The sequence below is a fragment of the Phacochoerus africanus genome, chromosome 2 (assembly GCF_016906955.1).
Source record: "Phacochoerus africanus isolate WHEZ1 chromosome 2, ROS_Pafr_v1, whole genome shotgun sequence".
In the NCBI taxonomy this organism is placed as follows: domain Eukaryota; kingdom Metazoa; phylum Chordata; class Mammalia; order Artiodactyla; family Suidae; genus Phacochoerus; species Phacochoerus africanus.
This window is the reverse complement of record NC_062545.1, coordinates 172,945,214-172,970,318: the sequence shown is the minus strand read 5'-3', so window position 1 is coordinate 172,970,318 and position 25,105 is coordinate 172,945,214. Positions and strand designations below refer to the sequence as shown.

The 25,105-nt window shown below is 34.6% G+C and overlaps 1 pseudogene; it reads left to right on the top strand.

Moving 5' to 3' along the window:
* The first annotated feature begins 1,154 nt into the window (after nucleotides 1-1,154).
* On the top strand, nucleotides 1,155-19,680 carry LOC125120787 (60S ribosomal protein L31-like; annotated as a pseudogene).
* The last annotated feature ends 5,425 nt before the right edge of the window (nucleotides 19,681-25,105 follow it).

Genomic DNA, 25,105 nt, shown 5'->3' with positions numbered 1-25,105 from the left:
TTAAAGTTAATACAAACATTAACAGAGAAGGAAGCAATGTTGTGAGAGAATGCATATGAACTCTAGATTTGAGAATAGTTTGAAAGTTTCTCCTAAAGATACTCTGTCATCTGGATTGAGAATCATTGCCCTAGAAGCCTCTTTATGTTCTTAGCCCCATGGATATATTAGCGACCCTCATTAAACTATGAAAGATGCAAGAGAAGAAACCTGTAATTATGGCATCCACAGATATCTGGATCCTGCTGGTACTCAGCTTTATATATCTCAAAGTTGCATGCACTTACGAAAAATTTCCAGGAAAAGGTAAAAATTTAAATACTGGTTGCATATTAGGGCCAGAACTCTGAAGCAAGCTTTTAATTTGACTAGATAGGCTTCAATGGCCTTCTTTATTGTGGGTCTCATGCTGTTTTCTGTTTAGTATGATAGAGTGTACAGATCTAGGAATACATTTTATCCAAAGTAGGAGGAAGCTCTAAGACCATTTACTTCACTGGACCATATACTTGACTGAAATAAAGGTGCTTTGGAGTTCCCGTTTTGGCGCAGCGGAAATGAATCCAACTAGAAAACATTAGGTATCAGGTTCAATCCCTGGCCTTGCTCAGTGGATAAGGATCTGGAGTTGCTGTGAGCTGTGGTGTAGGTTGCAGATGTAGCGTGAATCTGGCATTGCTGTGGCTGTGGCATAGGCTGGCAGCTACACCTCTAATTGGACCCCTAGCCTGGGAACCTCCATATGCTGTAGGTGCAGCCCTAAAAAGACAAAAGACCTAAAAAAAAAAAAAGTGCTTTATGTGTGTGAGTGTGTGTGTGTGTGTGTGGTTAAAACAGAGAGACTGAGAATGAGTAGATTTAGGGAGCTGTCCGTACTGTTCTCTAGGAAAGAGTGAATGTCACTGAATGGTCCTGTCATTCCTGCTGCTAAGCCAAAAGCAAGCTTGAGTTGGGACTATATCCAAGTACATTCTGCCTTTAACTGGAAAACTGGCCTTAAAAATATTCTTGACTTTTACCTGTAAATGCCTTCCTCCTCCTTAGAAATACAGTTAAACAAAGTGATAAGTAAGTCTGAGCTTCTGCAAGAAGCGTAAAATAACATTTTAGACCATTCCTGCATCAGCCGACGTGAAGGGCAGAATAACTGAACAATGACTGCAGGTGAAGGGATGTTCGTTCCAACCTCGGTGGGGGACCAGGAAGCAGGACGTGACATCCCATGGTACTGGGAAGTGGACCACCTGGGACTGGACATAACCTGGGTGAGCAAGAATGTTGTCTTATATTGGTGTTCATTTTCTTCTCTGCAGCTTCTTCATCTTTTCGGTATGTAAGTTTTTTTTCTCAGCTTAGTGATGTTCTGTTCTTGGTATCTCATTTTGCTCTTCTGTTTACTTCAGAGACAAGTTGTATACAAATACTTTTCATAGAAAGTAGTGAAATGTTCATGGCCAGTTGAATATAAGAGAACACGTCTCCTTGATTACATTATACTTTAAGTATAACACTCTATCTGCCAAATTGGTTTCTTACATTTACTGAGATTATATCTCTTGTGCCACTGAAAAGTTTTATTTTTTGTGATTTTATATAATTGGCATTTTTCTAAGTGAGGCCTCCAATTTATCAGCCTGTGTTAGAGCTCCTATGTACGTAACTGTATAGCTAGGCAAGATCGTGTACTCCTTTGCAGACATGCCCCCCACCACATATAATTTGAGGGCCCAATACATGAACTGCAAAAACAGATGCTCAGATTATTTTTGGATTATGTTGATTTAGATATTTTTGTTTTACCCCTTTAAAGAAGAGCACTTTCTGCTGGATATTATTTTAATTACAGAAGACTAATTAAGATTTTAATTTCAGTCTTTCCTAGTCTAGAGGAAAAAAAATTAAGGTACCTTTTTAAACTAATTTTCTTTTTTGTTATCTCTTGAGGTACTGACATACTGAATTTTAATTTTCAGTAGAGAATTGGTCCCATTGTATGTTTCATTGAAAGCAGCTTTACAGTGGAAGAAGCAAGAGGCAACAAAGATTCTTACTTTTATGGAACTTACACATAATTTTGCAGTTAATCAGTATGTAAAGATTTGTTTATATACAGTATAATGAATTTCAGTGGTTCTTTAGTAACAGTTCTCTGCTTTTCTTTCCAATTTACGTTCAGTTGTTTAGGTACCAAAAAAAAAAAATGAGCAGGTTTTTTCCTCATATGTTGAGTGCTTCCAAATTAAAGTGAGTTAATAGTTATAGAAATTGATCTTCTCAAACAAAATAATTGAAATAATTTGTTTATTGATAGTTTAAAAAGTTCTTGATAATACTGAAAATTATATCTGTGTAGGTAATTTTGAGCATTGTAAAATAACTCAGGTTTAAAAGATGTATCCACATATGTTTCAAAACACCTCAATAATTAAAACAAGGAATTTGCAAAATAAAATTTCCTATTTATTGATGTTGCAAGGGGGAAAAGTAAAAAGAAAAAATGATATACTATAAAAACTGCTATCCATGGTAATGGTAGACATCTGAATTACTGTACAATGGGTAGCTACACAAAAATTCAGGAAATTCTTGATCCAACTGATTTATTTTGTTTAACTTCATGAACAGCTTCATAATTTATTATTTTCTCTCTTATCTCTTACTAACTAAAATATGTATATAAACAGAGATACAACTTTTAAAAATAGTGTTGTAGTTCTAGCTAATATTAGCTTTCTTACAAAACATAAACTTCAGGCAGGACCAAAGATATTTACATTTTCTTTTTTTACCTTTGAGGTAATGGTTTCATTTAGAGCTTGCTTCTTGGTAGTCTTCTAAAAATGGAAAGTATATCAAGTTAACATGTATTTCGTAAATTTTGTTGTTGTTTTAGATTCTTACCATGTATTAACCTAAAATTTAAATTCTGAAAACTCTGTTCATCTTTTTTTTTTCCCCTAGCTTTTACCAAAAAGCTGTGCCTATAACAAAGGGGGTTAAATAGGAACTAAATTATATTTAGTGTTGATAATTTAAATCCAGATAATGTTTTGTTACACAGTTCCTTTTTTTTTTTTTCCTGGTCTTTTTAGGGCCATGCTTGCAGCATATGCAAGTTCCCATGCTGTTCGAATCAGAGCTGCAGCTGCCAGCCTACCACACAGCTCACTACAGCACCCTGGATGCTTAACCCACTGAGCAAGGCCAAGGATCGAAAGTGCGTCCTCATGGATAATAGGTTAGTTATTGCTGAGCCACGATGGGAATTTCTACACAGTTCCTTTTTAATATCTTAGAATAACAAATACTTAAAAGTACGCAGTCTTGGGTGTTGGGTTAACTGTGTTACCACCTTGTATTTGAAACAAAAATTTGGTGGCATCACTGTTAAATGTTAAATATAGTAAATTGTTTCAATAAGTAAAATATTTACCTCAATTATTTATAAATTTAGTCATTAATATATATAATGTAATTATTCTTTTTATACATGGTACACCTGTAAGACTGCCTTGTTTCATTTCCACTAATAGCTTTTTTATTTGGGGCTGATTTTGATTAATGCAATTTCTTGATTTGGTGTTTTTATTTTTTTCTAATTCATGAAATAAAATACTCCTCACATGATAACTTCTCTGCATAGTTCCAGAAAAACTCAATAGCTTTTAGTTGATTGCTTTATAGTAATGCCCTTGCTTCTTTGATTCTAGCACATACTTAAAGTACCCTGAAAGTATTACCTTCAACTGAAGAGTGTTGTTCTATTGAAAAGTGCTTTAGCAGTGAGAGAAATCCTTATATGTTTTTACTGTGAGAAGTAGGACCATCCTCAAAGCCTATTTTTACTACATAATTTGGGTTTATTATTTTTTTACTACAACACTAACAAATGTAATTATTTAAATATAAAAAATGGGAGTTCCTGTTCTGGCTCAGTGGGTTAAGAACTTAACATAGTGTCCATGGGGATATGGGATTGATCCCTGACCTTACTCAGTGGGTTAAGTATCCAGGATTACCACAAGCTGCAGCATAGGTTGCAAATGCAGCTTAGATCTGGTGTTGCAAGTGGCTGTGGTGCAGCCCTGCAGCTGCAGCTCCAATTAGACCCCTAGCCCAGGAACTTCCATATGCCAAAGATGTGGCGGGTAAAAATTTTTTAAATAAAAATGATAAAAAAGTATTGATATAGTATTCTTTTGTTGTTGTTGTTGTTGTTGTTGTTGCTATTTCTTGGGCCGCTCCCGTGGCATATGGAGGTTCCCAGGCTAGGGGTCCAATCGGAGCTATAGCCACCGGCCCACGCCAGAGCCACAGCAACGCGGGATCCGAGCCGCGTCTGCAACCTACACCACAGCTCACGGCAACGCCGGATCGTTAACCCACTGAGCAAGGGCAGGGACCGAACCCGCAACCTCATGGTTCCTCCTGATATAGTATTCTTATGTCAAAAAAATGACATATTATCCAGATATTAAACATATGTAAAAGACATAATGTTCTATGATGCTGGGTTTCTCACTGAAGACCTAGAAGTTTCTGAAGAGAATTTTTTTCTTTGAAATGAAAGGAAACCAAGTTGATAAGTGAATCTTTTTGTTGCAGGATTTAATCATGGCCATTGATCTTACTCCAAAGATGTCCTTATTAAATTTTGTGAGATAGGCAAAATACCTGCTTTAAGAAATTATGGTTTTTAGCTTGTAGTTCTTTGCTTTAAAAAGGAAACATAGTCAGTAAAATCATTTAATGAAAGTTCATTGGAAACTATGTCTTACCAATTACAAAGATAGTGGAAAGCAAAAATGAAGGAGAAAATAATACACGTTAGGAATCTGGGCATGTGACACTAATTAAACAAAAGAAAGGCCCTGTTTTTGAAGAGTGTAAGTTAAGAAATCTGTATAAGAGAAATAATTTAGATGTATGAAATAATTCAAGACCATCAAATAAAATATGGCCATATGTTAATATAACATGAAAATAGGAAAATTTTTTAATCTTAGATCTCAGTTCTCAAATGATCCGTGATCTTTTTTTCTTCCAACTATGGGAAAACTATGACTTCATATCACTAGGATTTCTTTTTTTTTTTTTGGATTTCTTAATCTATTTTCATTATGATTAATTCCTCAACTTTCCCTTTATCTATCTATGCATATTTCCAAACCATATAATACATATTCAGTAAATTTTCATTGACTAAATGAATGAATAAAACATGTTATTATAACAAAAGAGGAACTAGTAGTAGTAACTGAAGAATTTAGCACTCATTTGATAATTCTTTATATTTTAAAATATTTCATAGTGGAGTTGCCATCACGGCTCAGCAGTTAACAAACCTGACTAGCATCCATGAGGATGCGGGTTCAATCTCTGGCCTCTTTCAGTGGGTTAAGGATCCAGCGTTGCCAGGAGCTGCAGTGTAGGTTGTAGATGCAGCTTGGATCCCACATTGCTGTGGCTGTAGTATAGGCCAGTGGCTATAGCTCCTATTGGACCCCTAGCCTGGGAACCTCCATATGCCACAGGTGTGGCCCTAAAAAGACAAAAAGACAAAAAAAATAAGTATTTCATAATGAATCTGCTGAGTGCTATGATGCCAGTTGCCATAGTATAGAATCTCTAAAACCTAGTATAGGAGCACCCAGATACCTACAACAAATACTAACAAGACATAAAAGGAGAATTTGATGAAAGTACAGTAATAGTACTCCCTTACAGCATGGACAGATCCTCTAGACAGAAAATCAATAAGGCAACAGAGATCCTAAAGAATAGAATAGAAAATTCAGACTTAATCAACATTTTCAGGACATTACATCCCCAAAAATCAGAATATACATTCTTCTCAAGTGCACATGGAACACAAGGATAAATTACACAAATACTGGGGCACAAAAGTGTCTGGGGCACAAAGCTAACCTCAACAAATTTAAGAGTGTAGAAATTATGTCAAGTATCTTCTCTGACCACAAAGGCATGAAACTAGAAATCAACCACAGTAAAAGAAATTAGAAAAAACTTATTACATGGAGACTAAATAGCATGCTACTGAAAAACTGAATGGGTCAATGAGGAAATCAAGAAAGAAATGAAAAAATATCTCAAGACAATTACAATGAAGTCACAACCACTCAAAATCTATGGGATGCTGCAAAAGCAGTGCTCAGAGGGAAGTTCATAGCAATAGAGGCCTTCCTCAAAAAAGAAGAAAAATCTCAAATTGACAACTTAACTTACCATCTAAATGAATTAGAAAAAGAACAAACAAAACCTAAAGTCAGCAGAAGGAAGGAAATCATAAAGATCAGAGAGAAAATCAGTAAACTAGAGATTCAAAAAATAGTTGAAAAAATCAATAAAACCAAGAGCTTGTTCTTTGACAAGGTAGGCAAAATTGACAAACCTCTGGCTAGACTCACCAAGAAGAGGAGAGAAAAAACCCAAATAAAATAAGAAATGAAAAAGTCACAACAGATATTGAAGAAATTAAAAAAAAAATAACAGAATACAATGAACAATTGTATGCTAACCAATTTGACAACCTAGAAGAAATAGATGACTTTCTAGAGACTTACAGCCTACCAAAAGTGAATTAAGAAGAAAGAGATCAACTAAACAGAATGATCACTAGAAATAGAATATGTCATAAAAACACCCTGTACAAATAAAAGTCCAGGGTACATGGCTTCACAGGCAAATTCTACCAACAACCCAAAGAGGAAATTTTACTCCTTGTTCTTAAACTTTTCCAAAAGTTTTAAAAAGAAGGAACACTCCCAAAGACTTTCTCTGATGCCACCATCACCCTAATTCTAAAACTAGACAAAGATACCACCAAAAACAAAAACTATAGGCCAATATCTTTAATGAATATAGATGCAAAAATTCTCAACAAAAGTTTATCTAACTGAATCCAACAAAGTATTAAAAAGATCATACACCATGACCAAGTGGGATTCATCCCAGGTTCACAAGGATGATTCAACAAACGCAATTCAATCAACATGCTACACCACATTAAAAAAAGTCAAAAACCACGTGATCATCTCAATAGATGCAGAAAAAGCATTTGACAAAGTCCAAAATCCATTCCTGATCAAAACTCTTTTCAAAGTGGATATAGAAGGAACATACCTTAAAATAATAAAAGCTATTTATGAAAACTCCACAGCAAATATAATACTCAATGGAAAAAAGCTGAAAGCCTTCCCATTAAAATCTGGAACAAGACATGGATGCCCACTCTCACCATTTTTATTGAACATAATATCGGAACTCCTAGCCACAGCAATCAGACCAACATAAGAAATAAAAGGTATCCACGTTGAAAGAGAAGACATAAAATTGTCACTGTATGCAGATGACATGATACTATTTATAGAAATCAGTTGCTTTTCTGTATATTAAAAATGAAATATTAGAAAAGGAATATAAAAATACCTTTTAAAATTCTACCCCAAAAAATCAAATATCTGAGAATAAACCTGGTTAAGGAGGTGAATGACTTATATGCTGAGAACTATAAAACATTCATCAAGGAAACTAAAGAGGATGCAGAGAAATGGAAAGATATCCCATGCTTCTGGGTTGGAAAAATTAATATTGTAAAAATGGCCATATTATCCAAAGCAATCTACATATTCAATGCAATCCCTATCAAATTACCCATGACATTTTTCACAGAACTAGAACAAACAATCCCAAAATTTATATGGAACCACAAAAGACCCAGAATTGCCAAGGCAATCCTGAAGAACAAAATCCAAGCAGGAGGCATAACTCTCCCAGACTTCAGGCACTATTCCAAAGCCACAGTCATCAAGACAGTGTGGTAGTGGTACCAAAACAGACATACCAACCAATGGAAGAGAATACAGAACCCAGAAATAAACCCAGATACCTACAGTCAATTAATCTTTGACAAAGGAGGCAAGAATATAAAATGGGAAATAGTCTTTTCAGCATGTGGTGCTGGGAAAATGGGACAGCCACATCTGAATCAATGGAACTGGATCATACCCTCACACTATGCCCCCAAATAAACTAAAAATGGCTTAAAGACTTAAATGTAAGACAAGATACCATCAAACTCCTAGAAGAGAACATGGGAAATACATTCTCTGATATCAGCCTTACAAATGTTTTCTCAGGTCAGTATCCCAAGGCAACAGAAATAATAGCAAAAATAAACCGATGGGACCCAGGCAAACTAACAAGCTTTGCACAGCAAAGGAAACCATTAAAAAAACAAAAGACAACTTACAGAATTGGAGAAAATAGTTTCAAATGATGCAACTGACAGGGGCTTAATCTCTATCATATAAAAACAACTTATACAACTCAATAGCAAAAAAAACCAACAACCCAGTTGAAAAATGGGCAAAAGACCTGAATAGACATTTTTCCAAGGAAGATGTACAGATGGCCAATAAGCACATGAAAAATTGCTCAACATCCCTGATTATTAGAGCAATGCAAATCAAAACTACTGGGAGATACCACCTCATGCCAGTCAGAATGGCCATCATTCATAAGTCCACAAATAACAAATGCTGGAGGGGGCATGGAGAAAAGGGAATCCTCTTGCACTGCTGGTGGGAATGTAAGTTAGTACAACCACTACGCAAAAGAATATGGAGGTACCTTAGGAAACTATATACAGAACTACCATATGACCTGGCAATCCCACTCTTGGGCATATACCTAGACAAAACTTTCCTTGAAAAAGGGACATGCAACTGCATGTTCATTGCAGCACTATTTACAATAGCAAAGACATAGAAACAACCTAAATGGCCATTGACAGTTGAATGGATTCAGAAGATGTGATATACATACACAGTGGAATAGTACTCAGCTGTAAAAAAGAACAAAATAATGTCATTTTCAGCATCATGGATGAAACTAGAGACTTGCATACTCAGTGAAGTAAGTCAGACAGAGAAAGACAAACACCATATGAAATCACTTACTTCTGGAAACTAATACTTGGCACAAATAAACTTTTCCACAGAAAAGAAAATCATGGACTTGGAGAACAGACTTGTGGTTGCCAAGCGGCAGGGGGAGGGAGTGAGATGGACTGGGAATTTGTGGGAATCTTTTAAGATGCAAACTATTGCCTTTGGAATGCATAAGCAATGAGGTCATGCTATATAGCACTGAGAACTATATCTAGTCACTTATGATAGAGCATGGTAATGTGAGAAAAAGCAATGTTTATTGTGTATGTGTGACTGGGTCATCTTGCTGTACAGTAGAAAATGGACAGAATACTGTAACCAGCTATAATGGAAAAAAATTGTAAAAAGCTTGGAATTTTATCTAATTACTTTTATCAGAGTTAACTTTATAAAATTTCTTGTGTTACATTTAAACAGGTATGTAACCAATCCTGAAGTGGAAAATTAGTAATCTGTATTTATATTTTTGATTTTTGTTTTTTTAATAATCTTACCTTCAAGCAATTTAAAGGTTTTTTTTTTTTAATAATTTGTGGAAGGTATCTACGGTAGAGAGTATTTGATATCACTCAATAAAAATATAACTTTCCTCCTCAGTAAGATAATCCTGAATTTGTATGGGGATGGCAAAGCTTTCAGCTAAACACATATGCAAGTCTTCTTTGCAGCTAAGTACAGTCATGTAAATAAATTTGTATGTGTGTGATATGAATGAAAACAGTGTGGGATAGACTTGTGGGAAAGCTTTTTAAGTGGAGTTCAGTCAGGTAAAAGCACAATTTTACTACTAAAACTCTGTTACCACATAGATCATTCTAGGCTTTTTTCTTTGTTTTTTTGTTTTATTCTTTTTTTTGTTTGTTTTTGTTTTTGTTTTTGTTTGCATTTTTTGTCACTCCAATAGTAGGAAACTTGGCTTCCACCATTTGCAATCCACTTATTAATTGTTCAGTTTCAGTATGCATGTAAAATAAATGATTTCAGAATTGTTAACCATTACACTGTGGAAAAAACTTCATCAACTAGAAAACAGTGCTATATCTAATGTAGTTCCCTCTTCCTTTAATCTTATAGTCTTCATTTATTTCCAAATTTATTTTGGTTGGCACCTTTTTCTTCCACCTCCTTCAATGAGGTCATTTCATTTTCTAGAAAAATGGTAAAATTCTAGAAAGTCTGTGTTCCCTCCTGAAAACTCATATCTCTAAAATTGTTTTTTATTTAATTTGATTACATTAAGCTTCATTTTTTGTTCTGTGAAGTACTACTGATTTTTTAAAATGCATAGTGTAATGTATCCACAATATATCAATCAAAATAGTTTCACTGACTTAAAAATTCCCTTTGGCTTCACATTTTCAATTATATGTATGTATCACAATACTGTCTCTCATCTGTAGATCTCTAACTAAAATCGTAATTTCACCCTGTCACCAGCATATAAGGATCAAGTCAAAACCAAAAGGAAAAAGTGATTTCAGCACTGATGACTAGTCTGATAACTGGTCCAGTCCCCAACTATCCTTGCCTTCAGTATTCATGCTCATATAAAATATTTATGAAAACTACTCAAATCTACTGTACAATAGATTCAAAGCCTGTAAATTCTTAATGGTACCTAGAAGAAATGTCTCTCCATCTAATATAGGCTTCACAGCAAGCTCATTATCTCGTTATTCAGAGAATCAGTGGTGCTTGACATATCTGTCACTAATGAGAAAGTATATACAGACAAGTCCTAACAGGACAAGTGTAGTAGATATTTTCAGTCCTTGAGGCATTAACTATCATTTTGAGAAACAGTTTTGACATGATATATGGCTTTTAGAAAGAGAGTAACATAAAGACAACAAATGACTACCCCAAATAAACCAAATCACTGTACTGCTTACCTCCACTTTAATAAGCAGCAACATCCACTCCTATACTCCAATATGGTACTACATTCCAGAAGAACTGGTAAACCAATTGGTTAAACATTGGTTACATTGGAGATTTTTCATTATGGAAAGATCCTATATTTGTCCCACTGAAATAGAAACTTGAGATTCATATTTTATTTATCTGCAAACATGCTGACATCATCAGCATTATCATTCTTGTATTTTCTGAATATTTTGTTCAGCATTATTGTTTCTCATGTGATATTATTTCTGTCCAAGGAAATTATTTTCCAATCAAATGTGAGGATAATTGATTAAAACCCATAGGGTTTATGTCCCATCAGTCTCCCAAAGCATTGGCTGTATAGAAGATTATAATGACCTGTTAAAGCTCATTACAGTAATGGCCCAGAGAAAAAATCTTGGAAGTTTGGGATGCTAGTCTAATGATTGAAAAATATTCTCTAAAATAGATATGTAATCTTTTTAGAGAAAACATATACTCTTAAGTTCTAGTTAACAAAGGAGAAAAAATAAACTTTGCTCATACACAACATTTCTAACAATCTTCTTTGTCTCTCTGGTCTCTGCTTTTTTGGAGCTTTGAGAATCCAAAAACAGAATACTTGTATCAGGAGATAAGCCAAGTGGATTGGAAATTGTGACTACCATTCAGTCAGCAGCTGTACATCTGTGTAACACAGCCAAAAATAGGGAGAAATAATGTTGGATTGAGTGATGGATTTGGACTATCAAAATCAAAGTGAATTTCCACCATAAAAAACTTGGTAAAATAAAAACATACAGATGGAATCCCCCCCCAAAAAATGCTGGGAACATTTTAGAACTTCTTTGATTTTTCACCCCTTCTGGCAATTCTGGAGACAGTCTTCTTAAAAAGTGTTTTTAAATGAATTCATTTTTTACTCTCAGTTTTGGAATTGATCACCTCTCCAGTACATCAGTTCAGTGAAAGATTTGTTAAACACTAAATGCACAAAGCGTAAAGGAAAAGGTAGATTAATATAACCAGATTATAATTTAATACATATTTCAGACAAAAATGCTGATAAATAATGAAAAAGCAAATACTTGGATTGTACAAAGCATGTAGTGATTCATGTCATGCCTTCAGTAAACTATAACATCTTAATATTAGGAATTATATATGATGGTACTAAATAAATATTATTAATCCTTTAAAAAAGATTGAACTTTACTATTACCAAAGAAAGATTAATTTTAGAAAACTGTATAACTTTAGAAAATAACATATATGTGAAAAATTAGCTTCTCTATTTATCTCAGAATATAAATTACTCAACAATTTAAACAAATGACAATATGACCCATTGCATTATGGCTGTTCCATTGACTGTAAAATTAAATGTTATCTCGGTCAGGAGTTCCCCTGGTGGCTCAGGGGAAAGGAATCTGTCTAGTATCCATGAGGACACAGGTTCTATCCCTTTCCTCACTCAGTGGGTTACGGATCTAGCATTGCCGTGAGCTGTGATGTAGGTTGCAGACACGGCTGGGATCCTGTGTTGCCGTGGCTGTGTGTAGGCTGGCAGCTACAGCTCCAATTCAACCACTAGCCTGGGAATGCAGTTGCAGCCCTAAGATGACAAAAAACAAAACAAAACAAAACAAACCCCACAAAAGTTATCAAAGGCAATACTGTTGTTTATGTATTGGTTTGGAAATATTTCAAAAATTTCATAATGCTAAAATTTACTCATTTCCATGTTTGTTTTTAGCAAAGCCAAATACAAATCACCAAAAGCTTGATCAGCAAAATATGAAAGACACATAACAAAAACCATTAAAACTTAAAGACACAAAAAATAGCAACAAAGAGCTAAACGTGTGAAAAATAATAGTCATTCAAGATGCATCTGGGTCAAATAGTCTCCAGGTGGCAGTCTAGCACTACCTCAGCCAAAAACTCTAGCTACAGACACTGGATATCTCTGATGTTCTTAATTTCTAGCAAAGGGGCCACATTATGTACCATTATCCTTGTGGAAACTTTGTCAGCAAAAACTCAGTTTATTCAGTTTGCTGTTGGTGGCTTTCATAAAACATAGAGGAAATAATCCAATACCATTTAGTTACATTTGAAAGCAAATATACAGATTCATTTTAATCAGATTTATATTTTTAAAAGGAAAAAGGAGCATATTTTAAGACTTAGTATTTTTGTTTTTTATTTATTTTGGCCATACACACAGCATGCATAAATTCCAGGGCCTGGGATTGAACCCAAACAACAGCTGCAATTTGTGCCACCGCAGTGATAACACAATCCTTAACCCATTGCACCTCTAAGGGAACTCCAAAAAACTTAGTTATTTTCTCATATTACATTTCAATCAATATGACACCCAGTCAAAGTCTAAGGAATAGCTCTTCTTTTCACACTTGGAATGGCAATACTTCCATTAGATGCATATTCAGATAAGAATAAGATCAACTATTCATAACAGTAAAATAGTTCCTTTCACATAAAATTTCATTATAACCTAGCCTTTAATTCTTTGTTAAAAATGTGTATCAGAAAAATCTTATCCTGATGTAGAAATTTAAAATTACATGTTGTCACAATCATTCCATATTGTCTATTCCTCACTTTAAAAATACATATAAATATGTAAATTTTAAAAATATTTTTTGCTTATTATATTAGTCACCTTGGGCTGGCATAACAAATGCCATACATTGGGTGGCTTAAACAACAGAAATAAATTTTTTTTCCTCACAATTCTGAAGCCTGGAAAGTTGAAGATCAAAATACAAGCCAGTTAGCTTCTTGGTGAAATCTTTTCCTAGTTGGCAGACACTGCATTTTCTCTTTGTCCTCACATGGCAGAGATCTCTCTTCCTATTCTTTTAGAACTATCAATCATTGAATTAGGAGCATACCCTTATCGCATTTAACCTTAATAACCTCCTAAAGGTCTTATATCTGAATACAGTTAGATTGGGACTAAGGTTTCAACATATGAATTTTGTGAGACACAATTCAGTTCATAGAATTTATTAAAACCAAGATTAAATGGCTTCAGTATTACAGTAGAACCAATTTCCTTTTTGGCCATATTCATATAATAAAACTTAGTAATATATCTGCTATTATTTGGTGAATTTTCTGTTAAATTCTTTGCTGATTTTCATTACAAAATGGAGAAATTATGATTCTCAGTATAATTATAATATTGACATCTAAAGTGGAAAATAGAATAAGCAGTGTATACTATACTAGGGAAGAAAAACAATAAGTAGAACTTAACTAAAAAAATGAAAAAATAAAGAAAACAAAACATAAGTGGATATAGTCACAATGTTTCTTTGAAGACTTTTTTCAAAACCAAAATAATGGTTATAGCAGTTGAATGGAAAAGGATCAGAGGAATAAAGAAAATTAGTTGGGGAAACATGTTTCAAAAACATGTCTGTGAATGGGAATTCTCTTCTTTAAAATTTTTTGTTATAGTTGATTTATGATATTGTCAATTTCTGCTGTACAGCAAAGTGACCCAGTCATAAATATATATATACTTATATATTCTTTTTCTCACATTATTATCCATCATGTTCCACCACAATTGACTAGATATTGTTCCCTGATATATAGCAGGATCTCATTGCTTATCTACTCCAAATGTAATAGTTTGCCTCTGCTAACCCCAAACACCCAGTCCATCCCACTCCCTTCTCCTCCCCCTTGGTATCCTGGTATCCACAAGGCTGTTCTCCATGTCCATGAGGTTTTTTTTTTTTCCTGTATTTAGGTTAATTCGTGCAATATAGTACATTCCAAATATAAGTGATATCATATGATATTTGTCTTTCTCTTTCTGACTTACCTCACTTAGTATGAGAGTCTCTAGTTCCACCCATGTTGCTACAAATGGCATTCTTTTGTTTGTTTTTAGGGCTGAGTAGTATTCCATTGTGTATTATATACCACATCTTCTTAATCCATTCATCTCTTGATGGACATTTGGGTTGTTTCCATGTCTTGGCTACTGTGAGTAGTGCTGCTATGAACATAGGGGGTGCATGTATCTTTTCAAATTAAAGTTTTGTACAGATATATGCCCAGGAGTGGGACTGCTGGGTCATATGGTAGTTCTATAATTAGTTTTCTGAGCTAATCCATACTTTTTTGCATAGTGGTTGTACCAGTTTACATTCCAACAAACAGTGAAGGAGGATACTCTTTTCTCTATACCCTCTCCAGCATTTTTCATTTGTTGACTTGTTAATGATGGCCATTCTGGCAGGTGTGAGGTGGTACCACATTGTAGTTTTGATTTGCATCTCTCTAAAGACTAGTGATGTTGAGCATTTTTTCATGTGTCTATTGGCTATCTGTATTTCTTCCTTGGAAAAATGTCTATTCACATCTTCTGCCCATTTGTAAATTGGATCGTTGGGTTTTTTTTGCTTTTGAATTGTATAAGTTGTTTTTATATTTTAGAGATTACTCCCTTGTTGGTTGCATCATTTGAAACTATTCTCTCCCATTCCATAGGTTTTCTTTTTTTTTTTTTTATGGTTTCCTTTGCTGTGCAAAACATTTAAGTTTGATTAGGCCCTATTTGTTTGTTTTTATTTTTATTTCTATTGCTTTGGGAGACTGACCTAAGAAAACATTTATAAAGTTGATGTCAGAGAATGTTTTGCCTGTGTTCTCTTCTAGGAGTTTGATGGTCTCTTCTAGGAGTTTGATGGCGTCTTGTCATATGTTTCAGTCTTTAAGGCATTGTGAAAGTTTTTGTTGTGCATGGTGTGAAGATGTGTTCTAGTTTCATTGATTTACATGCAGCTGTACAGGTTCCAGCACCCCTTGCTGAAGAGAATGTCTTTTTCCCATTTCATATTTTTGCCTCCTTTGTCAAAAATTAACTGACCACAGGTATGTGGGTATATTTCTGGGTCCTCTATTCTGTTCCATTGGTCTATATGTCTGTTTTTGGACCAGTACCACACTGTCTTGATTACTATAGCTTTATAATATAGTCTAAAGTCTGAGAGAGTTATAACTCCTGCTTGTTTGTTTGTTTGTTTGTTTATTCCCTCAGTATTGCTTTGGTAATTCTGGGTCTTTTATGGTTCCATATAAATTTTTGGCTTGTTTGTTCTGGTTCTGTGAAAAATGTCCTGGGTAATTTGACAGGGATTACATTGAATCTCTAGATTGCTTTGGACAGTATGGCCATTTTAACAGTATTGCTTCTTCCAATCCAGGAGCATGGAGTATCTTTCCATTTCTTTGAATCCTCTTTAATTCCCTTGATTAATGTTTTATAGTTCTCAGCATATAAGCCTTAGTCAGGTTTATTCCTTGGTATTTAATTTTTTGAGATATGATTTTAAAAGATATTGTATTTTTATATTCCTTTTCAAACATTTCACTGTTAGTATACAGATAAGCAACCAATTTTTGAATGTTAATCTTGTGTCCTGCACTTTTAACGCTAGATAAGATTAGGGTGTGACCATTGTGGCTCAGCAATAAGGAACCCAACTAGAATCCATGAGCATGTGGTTTCAATCCCTGGCCTCACTCAGTGGGGTTAAGTTCGGTGTTGCCAAGAGTTGTGGTGTAGGTTGCAGACAAGGCTCAGATCTGGTGTTACTGTGGCCGTGGTGTATTCTGGCAGCTGCAGCCCCAATTCAACCCCTAGCCTGGGAACTTCCATATGCCATATACTGCACACACACACACACACCCCCAAAAAAAGGGGAAATAAAAAAACCTAGATAAAATTGAAAGAATGGTAGTAACAGGAAGTATATTAACCTGATTCTAAATGCAGTAGGTGAATTCAGAAAATGGTAATTTAAATCCAATCAAGTACTTTATAAATATTATAAAGTAATATATTAAATTGCATAATTGTACCCATTATTTTAAGGAGCTTAATCACTGTTTTCAAACTGTATCAGGAACTACAAAAAAGGAAATATATAAAATAAGACATAGCAATTATTTTTTAAAAAACCACATTTTTCATAAAGGAATTAATGAAATATAAGTAAAAATAAATTATCAAAAAACAAAATTGACTAAAAGCTTAAAATATACACCTCCTACGAGGATTGAAAAAAATAATCATTTAAATCTAAGCAGTTAATTGAAAGTCATAAATAGTAAGCAAGCAATAGAAAAACTTCAGTAGTTTTGTGAGCTAGAGAATTTATATGAATATAGAACAGAAAGTAAAATCCTATAGCAATAATAGCAAAATGGATGTGTTTGAATTGTGAAATAAACTCCAATGTTACCCTAGAATTGCATTTTATGCTACTTTATAAATTTGCATGGCATATACATGTATTTGTATTTTTGACATATTAAAAAATATCTGGAGAAACTATTGAATATTGAAATACATTTAATCCCTTTAGTATCACTATCTCATTCATTATTCCTTGAGAGACATAATTTAATTATTCATTAAATTTTTGTTCTCATTTAAAGTAAGTAAATGAAAGTCTGATACATTCTTAAGATTTCTTGATATTTTTTTCCTGAAAACTAGATGAAACCATATAAAAATCTTTTGAAGTGTGATACAATTATAATTTTAATTAAGAAAGGGATGGAAAATGATTTTCTATACAGAGAAAAAGTGATTTTCTTAACCTCCTTTTATTAGTGAGATAACTCATGTGAATATGGAGGATGATTTTTAAATGGCCCCATCTTAATAAAGTAGTGTAAACAAAACAAAGAAATCAATTGAAGGGGGATTCTGTTACCTTGTGTATCAATCAGGGTTCCAGCCAAAACCAGAGGCACACTTAACAAAGGCTAATTAGAGGGATATTTTTAATAAAAGGGACTATTGTACCAGAGTGTAGACCCATTATAGGGATGCTACAGAGTATATATCAATATCACTGTGCTTTAGTGGAATTGTAAACAAACTGGGGCAAGAAAGAGTAAGAGGTGGGGATGGTTCCTGGAAACCAGGAGAGAGTTATATACAGAAGGACATTCAGAGAGAAGTGACCATCAGTCACAGGGCATAATTATACAATGACCACTCAGCAAGAAGAAAGCTAAAGAGATGCATACTTAACCTCACTCTCCTTCCCTTTTCCTGCCAGCCCCCTATTTACCTGCCCCCTATTTAGCTGTCAGAGGCTAGAGTGCAAAGGAGCCTTTTGATGCAGTTTATACAAATCAGTCTCCTGGGATACAAAGTGGAATGGGGGAGACTAGAGAATATTTATTTCCGAGAACAAGAACCTATAGTTTTATGTGTGTGTGTATACATATACACACACACACACACACACACACACACACACACACATATATATATATATATATATATGGAAAGAGAGAGAGTTATAGGAATTGACTCACACAATTATGAAAACTAAGAAAGTCCCAAGATCTATAGTCTGTAATCTAGAAGAACAGGAAAACTAGTGGTATAATATAGTCTGAGTTCAAAGGTTCAGGAACTAGGAGAACCAGTCTGAGTAGAAAAGATTGAGAGTTAAGAGTCAGTGATGTAAGTTTCCATCCAAAGACAAAGACCCAGTGGTGCTGATGCCTGAGGGCAGGAGAAGATGGATGTCCCAGCTCAGGCAGGGACAGCAAATTTGCCCTTCCTCCATCTTTTTAAATCTCTTTGCAGATTGAATGGTACAAACCCATATTGATGAGGGAAGATCTTTACTCAGTCTGCTAATTCAAATCCTAATTTCTTCCAGAAACATTCACACAGACACACCCAGTAATATTTTACCAGCTGCCTGGGCATCTCTTAATCTAGTCCAGTAGACATAAAATTACCATTACAAAATGGATCCAGAGGCGCAAATGGTAGCTATCTGGAAGATAATGTCTTTCCAACAATCTTTGGAAAATATTCATAAAATAAATATAGTAAAAATATGAGCTCCTATTTGGCTGACAAATAACCTAATTTATTCCAATAGACAGAGGCTTAATATTAAACACTTTTAAAGTTATGTGTGACAATGATATGCTTTTCATTTTCTAGATTCCTAAATCCAAAAAACTTCTGGAATTTTCTATGTCAGAATAGCATATGTTAGGTGATTGTTTTCCTTTCTCTTTTAAAAATGATCTTAATTTCCCATGGGTCCACAGACTACTGAATAAACGGCCTCCTTATTCTAGCATTTAAGAATCTCTTTCATTTAAAATCAATCTTTTATTTATATCATAATGTCTTGTGGGTAAATAATTTAAAAATAAAAACAGTCATTTCCCATTCTTCCTGAGTATTTTAGGTCTTTTTTTTTCCACTAGAAACTTGGTAAAAGTGAGATGGCAACTGTGTTATTATGTCATATAGTTATTGCAAAAATAATCCAAATTTGGAAGTCTATATCTGCACTAGGAAAAGTGAAAATACAGGGTAGGCTTTTTCTAACCAGGATCAGGCAAAATGGCTCCAGCAAAGAAGGATGGCAAGACAAGAAGGGCCAGTCCACCATCAACAAGGTGGTGACCAGGGAGTACACGATCAACATTCACAAGCATGGTCATGGAGTGGGTTTTAAGAAGGGTGCCCCTTGGGCACTCAAAAGAAATCCAGGAATATGCCATGAAGGTGTTGGGAACTGCGGATGTGCTCATTGACACCAGGCTCAACAAAGCCCTCTGGGCCAAAGGAATAAGGAATGTCCCACACGGGATCCATGTGTGGTTGTCTAGAAGATGTAACAAAGATGAAGACTCTCCAAACAAGCTCTATGCATTGCTCACCTATGTACCTGTCACCTCTCTCAAAAATCAGCAGTTAATGTGGATGAGGACTAACTATTGATCATCAGATAAAAGTTTTAGAGCCAAAAAAAATAATAATAATACAGGGTAGAATATATCTTTGGACTTCTCTGAGTCTAGTATTTACTATAACTGGTATGTTCTATACAGGGACCTACAAGCTGTCTATGGAATTGTCATAAGTGACTCTTAACACCATATGACTTCATGTTATTCCTATATCTGCCTTATACATGGTATTTCATTGCTTCTGAAACCATCATTTGGAGAGGCATAGATAATCACTCCTGGATAACTCTATAAACTTCTCAAGGATTATTACATTTGAAGATAAATATGCCATTCTGCCCTGCTGGCATGCTCTGTCTTCTCTCCTGTAGACTTCCAATGTATCTGGTGCCAAAATTGACTTTATCTAAGATACTTAACAAATTCTCAGTACAGAAGGCAAGTTATAAATAAGAATGGTAAATAAAAATTCATGTTTTTACACTATTTAGTTTGAATAACTATACTTAGTGAACAAATTAGGAATTATATTTCAGTGATAATCCTAGTTGCCAGAAATACAAATACTTAAACATTTTACAGGTTTATTTTTCTTCAAGTTAAAAACAAATGGAGTTTTATGTTCCAAGTCTAGTAGTTTAGTTCATCTATAATATTATCAATGAGAGGTAGCCACCTTCTATCTTTCTGCTCTGCTATTCTCAATGTATAGCTTTCCCTTAAAGTTGCCTCACAATAATGTGGAGGTTCAGCAATCCCATGTGTTCCCTGCAAAGGAAGGCAACTGAGAGAGATTCAAGTCAGATGAACCAGTTACCTCTCCCTTTGCTTTCAAGGAGCACTCCTGTATACAATGATCAACAAACTCTACTAAATTTTTACTGAGTTAACCAAAGGGGAGAAGGAAGAGAAAGAGAAAAAGAGGAAGAGAAGAAGAAGGGAAAAAAAAGGAAAATTTTATGTGCTCTATTATTTTTATATAGGTGTTCATATATATCTTGTAACTGTAGAATGATACAAAAAACAAAACAAAGTACTTGTTTTTTAAGTTGGACTTTAATTTGATCTAGACCAATGTCAATTCTTAGGATATCTGCCCCTCCTATTCTCTCCGTTTTTGAGCCCTACAATTGTCTGCCACAGCATCGCCAGTTCCCTCAGCTCTTTTTCCTTCCCCCCTTGCTCCTAATTGGCCATTTCCCTCACTGTTTTCTAGTTAATAGACTGAGTTAATAGACTGATTAGCTAATTTTTATCATTCCTATTGAGAAGATGCCTGTGTTCAAGTCTCATCTGTGAAAAAAAAGCTCAGCCCAACTCACAGCCTAATTTGCTCTTCTTTCCTTTTTTTTTTTAATTGTTATTTCCCCAACACATTTTTTTTCCCACTGTACAGCCTGGGGACCCAGTTACACATACATGTATACATACTTTTTTCTCCCATTATCATGCTCCATGGTAAGTATGTAGACATAGTTCTCAGTGCTACACACCAGGATCTCATTGTTACTCCATTCCAAAAGCAATAGTTTGCATCTGTTAACCTCAAGCTCCCAATCCATCCCACTCCCTCTCCATCTACCCTTGGCAACCACAAGTCTATTCTCCAAGTCCATGATTTTCTTTTCTGGGGAAAGGTTCATTTGTCCTGTATATTACATACTAGGTATAAGTGAAACTACCATGAGATACCACCTCACACCAGTCAGAATAGCCATCATTCATAAGTCCACAAATAACAAGTGCTTGAGGGGGTGTGGAGAAAAGGGAACCCTCCTGCACTGCTGGTGGGAATGTAAGCTGGTACAACCACTATGGAGAACAGTATGAAATCTATACGTAGAGCTACCATATGATCCAGCAATCCCACTCTTGGGCATATATCTGGACAAAACTGTCCTTAAAAAAGACACATGCACCCACGTGTTCATTGCAGCTCTATTCACAATAGCCAAAATATGGAAACAACCCAAATGTCCATTGACAGACGATTAGATTAGGAAGATGTGTTATATATACACAATGGAATACTACTCAGCCATAAAGAAGAAAAAATAATGCCATTTGCAGCAATATGGATGGAACTAGAGACTCTCATACTGAGTGCTTTTCTGAGTAAAGGTCAGTTTCAGTAAAAGGTGATCACAGACTTGAAAGAAATTGTGACAGTAGTACAGAGTAAGAGTTCAGTTATTTATTTTAACATATAAATCAGCTTTTTGATGATATAGTATAGGGAGAATGCATATGAGCTTCAGAAAGCCACATTGGTTTTTTCCACTTTGTAATTGCCATGTGGATGTTTAATAGATTATTTTTGATATATTGAAGAAGTGGTTTTATCTTTAAAAAAGAAATAAGAAAGGAAGAGAACATACATAAATATGGGGTTTCTCCTACATTTTAAATGCAAATTTACCATTCTATATATTCAAACTATTCTTAACTGGTCATTCTAGTGCTATTTAAATTTATGTAAATGTGTACATATTTAAATCTTGTCAAGGGCTATGGCTGAGATACAGAGAATTCTCAGAATATTTCTAGAGCATATCAGTTAGGGAGAATTAGGCTTTATAGATTTCTAGTTGTGTTTGAGAATACTTAAAATTTTTTTTTTTTAATTTAGAGAATGGAAAAGGCATATAAGTGGTTATTGCCAATTTCATGGGGAGAGTGATGTTCATTTATTTTGACAAAAATATCCTTATTTACTACAACACTGGCTGTTGTTATTAGGTAGTATGATATTTTATCTCCTCATTTAGAGTAACATTTTTGTCCTGTTTGCTTATTTTGATTTTATTTTTGCTAGAGTGCTTAAGTTATTAACCAGTTATCCCTTGAAGCCATTTTGAATGTGAGCAGATATTACTGACAGTTTGTCACTGATAAATGCTGAATGCTGAAGGAGTTTTTATAGAAGTAAAATCAAACCACTATAAAATTGTTAGCAGTCTTTTTGTACAAGTACATATAAATTATATAAATGTTTTAGGTGAATATTTATTTATTATTTTGCCCTTGGTTAGTAGTTTCTTAGACTTAAAGTTTAGTTTTCTAAATATGGCTTTTAGAAGAGGCTGTATTTCTGCAGCCCCTTGTTCTGTCACTATGTTTAACTTACAAATAGCACAGGTAAAAGGGTGAATATTACTTATTGGTACCAAAAGTAATCACATTTTAATGAATCAGCAAAAGATTATGTAAGTTCTTTCCTCCTGACCAATTTAGGAAAAGAAAATGTGCGAATGCCTTTCAGTGGACCTATGTTCCATAAGATTAATTGATAACATAGTTTTGAAATGTGTTAACAGCACACCAAAATGGACATAGAAATTCTTACTCTAGAAGTGTTCACATAACTAAGAAGTGACTAGAAAATACAATGTAGCTTCAATGAATACTCTAATTCCAATTCATATGCAAGTGTTTCTTGCCAAAAAAATGAGAAAACAGTCTAAAATGGGTAGAGGAAGAGACTAGAATTCACATATTACTTTGAAGCTCTGCATTTGACTCACTTTGTTACCTACAGAAAATGGTATTTAATTATTCTGAGTTTCAGATTCCTTCCATGTAAAATGATGTAGTATACTTTGCTTCCTAACTGGTTATGAGCCAGTTCATTAAATAATAAGAAATCCAAACTCTATCAGATAATATTTTAAAATTAAAGGTATTTTTCAGCTGACACTTCTGATGAAAGCCACACATTAAAAGAGATATATGTAAATTGTTTTTGTTTGGTTAAAATTAAAGCCATTGCCATATCTTTAATTTCCTTATAAAATTGAAGGAGGCAAATTAGCCACTGAAAGGGTATGATATTTGCACATGCAGCATTTGTAATAAAAGTATAAGTTTGCTATTACAGATTTTTACCCAGTAGTTCAAATAGATTTGCCACAGAGGAAGCTTTTCATTATTATTAAAATTTTAGTTACCAAAATGTGAATTAAAATGGAATGTGGAAGGAGTGTTCAAAAACATTGTTTAAATACAAATGATTTTTTTTTTTTTTAGTTTTTTAGGGCCGCAACTGCAGCATATGGAAGTTCTCAGGCTAGAGGTTCTAATTGGAGCTGCAGCTGCCAACCTATGCCACAGCAACGTGTGATCCAAGCCGCAGCTCATGGTAATACCAGATCCTTAACCTACTGAGTGAGTCCAGGGATCAGACCCGCAACCTCATCGTTCCTGGTCAGATTCGTTTCTGCTGTGCCTCGACAGGAACTCCATAAATATGAATAAATTTGATAACAAATAAAGGTACAAAGAAAAAAATGTATCTACAGAATACAGGCAGCCAGTAAAATCCTGACACCAGAATAGAGTATGCTCTCAATTAGTGTCCTCTAGAAAGTTGTGTGAGCCTGATCCTAGAAGAGCTGCCTGATAGTACTTAAGAGGCAATGAGAGGAACAAGCCCATATGCTGCAACACATCCCTCAGGCTCATGTGGTCTTGTGGATTTAGTTTAGTGCTTGAGGCTACCATACAAGCTGCAGGGTGGCCTTCCCTTTAATGTTGCCTAAGGATGTCAAAACAAATTCCTGGCGATGAATAAAAGACAAAATAACATTCTGAAAAAAGCTGAAACTCATATTGCTGCCATAGGAACAGCAAAAGCTTTTTTAGCTGTTCTTGTACACAGCAATGGGAGGGATCACCATTAGCATAGGGGGGTCTACCTGGGGAATTAGGAGCTGTGGGTTGTGGTTCATCTGCCACCCCAGGGGATCGTGGCATGGGCCACACACCAACCAGCCCCAGATCCATCTTAGCAGGCACCTGTGTCCTCAGGGATATCATTCAAATTTCTGCCATGAACTTGCTCTATAGCTTGCCTGTCTACTACCTAAAAACAGTGAGTAAGGGACAATGGAGAAAATTATCTCAGAATTACTTTATAGCATTCTCAGCCTTTTAGGTTTTAGGAGCAATTCAATCTGAAACTCTTATGCCTAAAATCTAAATACAGCCAGTAAAATGGATAATGGAGATTAAAGAGATCGATCACGCTGTTTTATTTGATTTCAAGTCATTAATATGTTCTATGGGTTCTAAAATCTCAAATTCTTTGAGATTAATTAATAAAATATTATCTCTGTTAACAAACAGTTCTGGTGTAATTTTCCCCACATATTTTTTTTCTTTTTTCTTTTTTTCTTTTTGTATCAAAACTGTCAACATTAGGTTTACATTCAGGGGTTTTCAAAAGCCTGAAAGTTTTCACCAGCCAAATTATCCCCACTCTGAAGGATAATACTGGAAAATATATGTCAGTTTCCTAATTGAAAGGAAGAAGCTATATAGTTAGAGTTTGAATTTAATGAATCTGAGCATCAGATCAGGAACATAGCTTTTATCTAAGCTACAGCAAGTAGTGACCTGACAGGGAGATTTTTTCCAGAAAAGGAGAGATTATATTTGATCACACAGACAGACCTAAT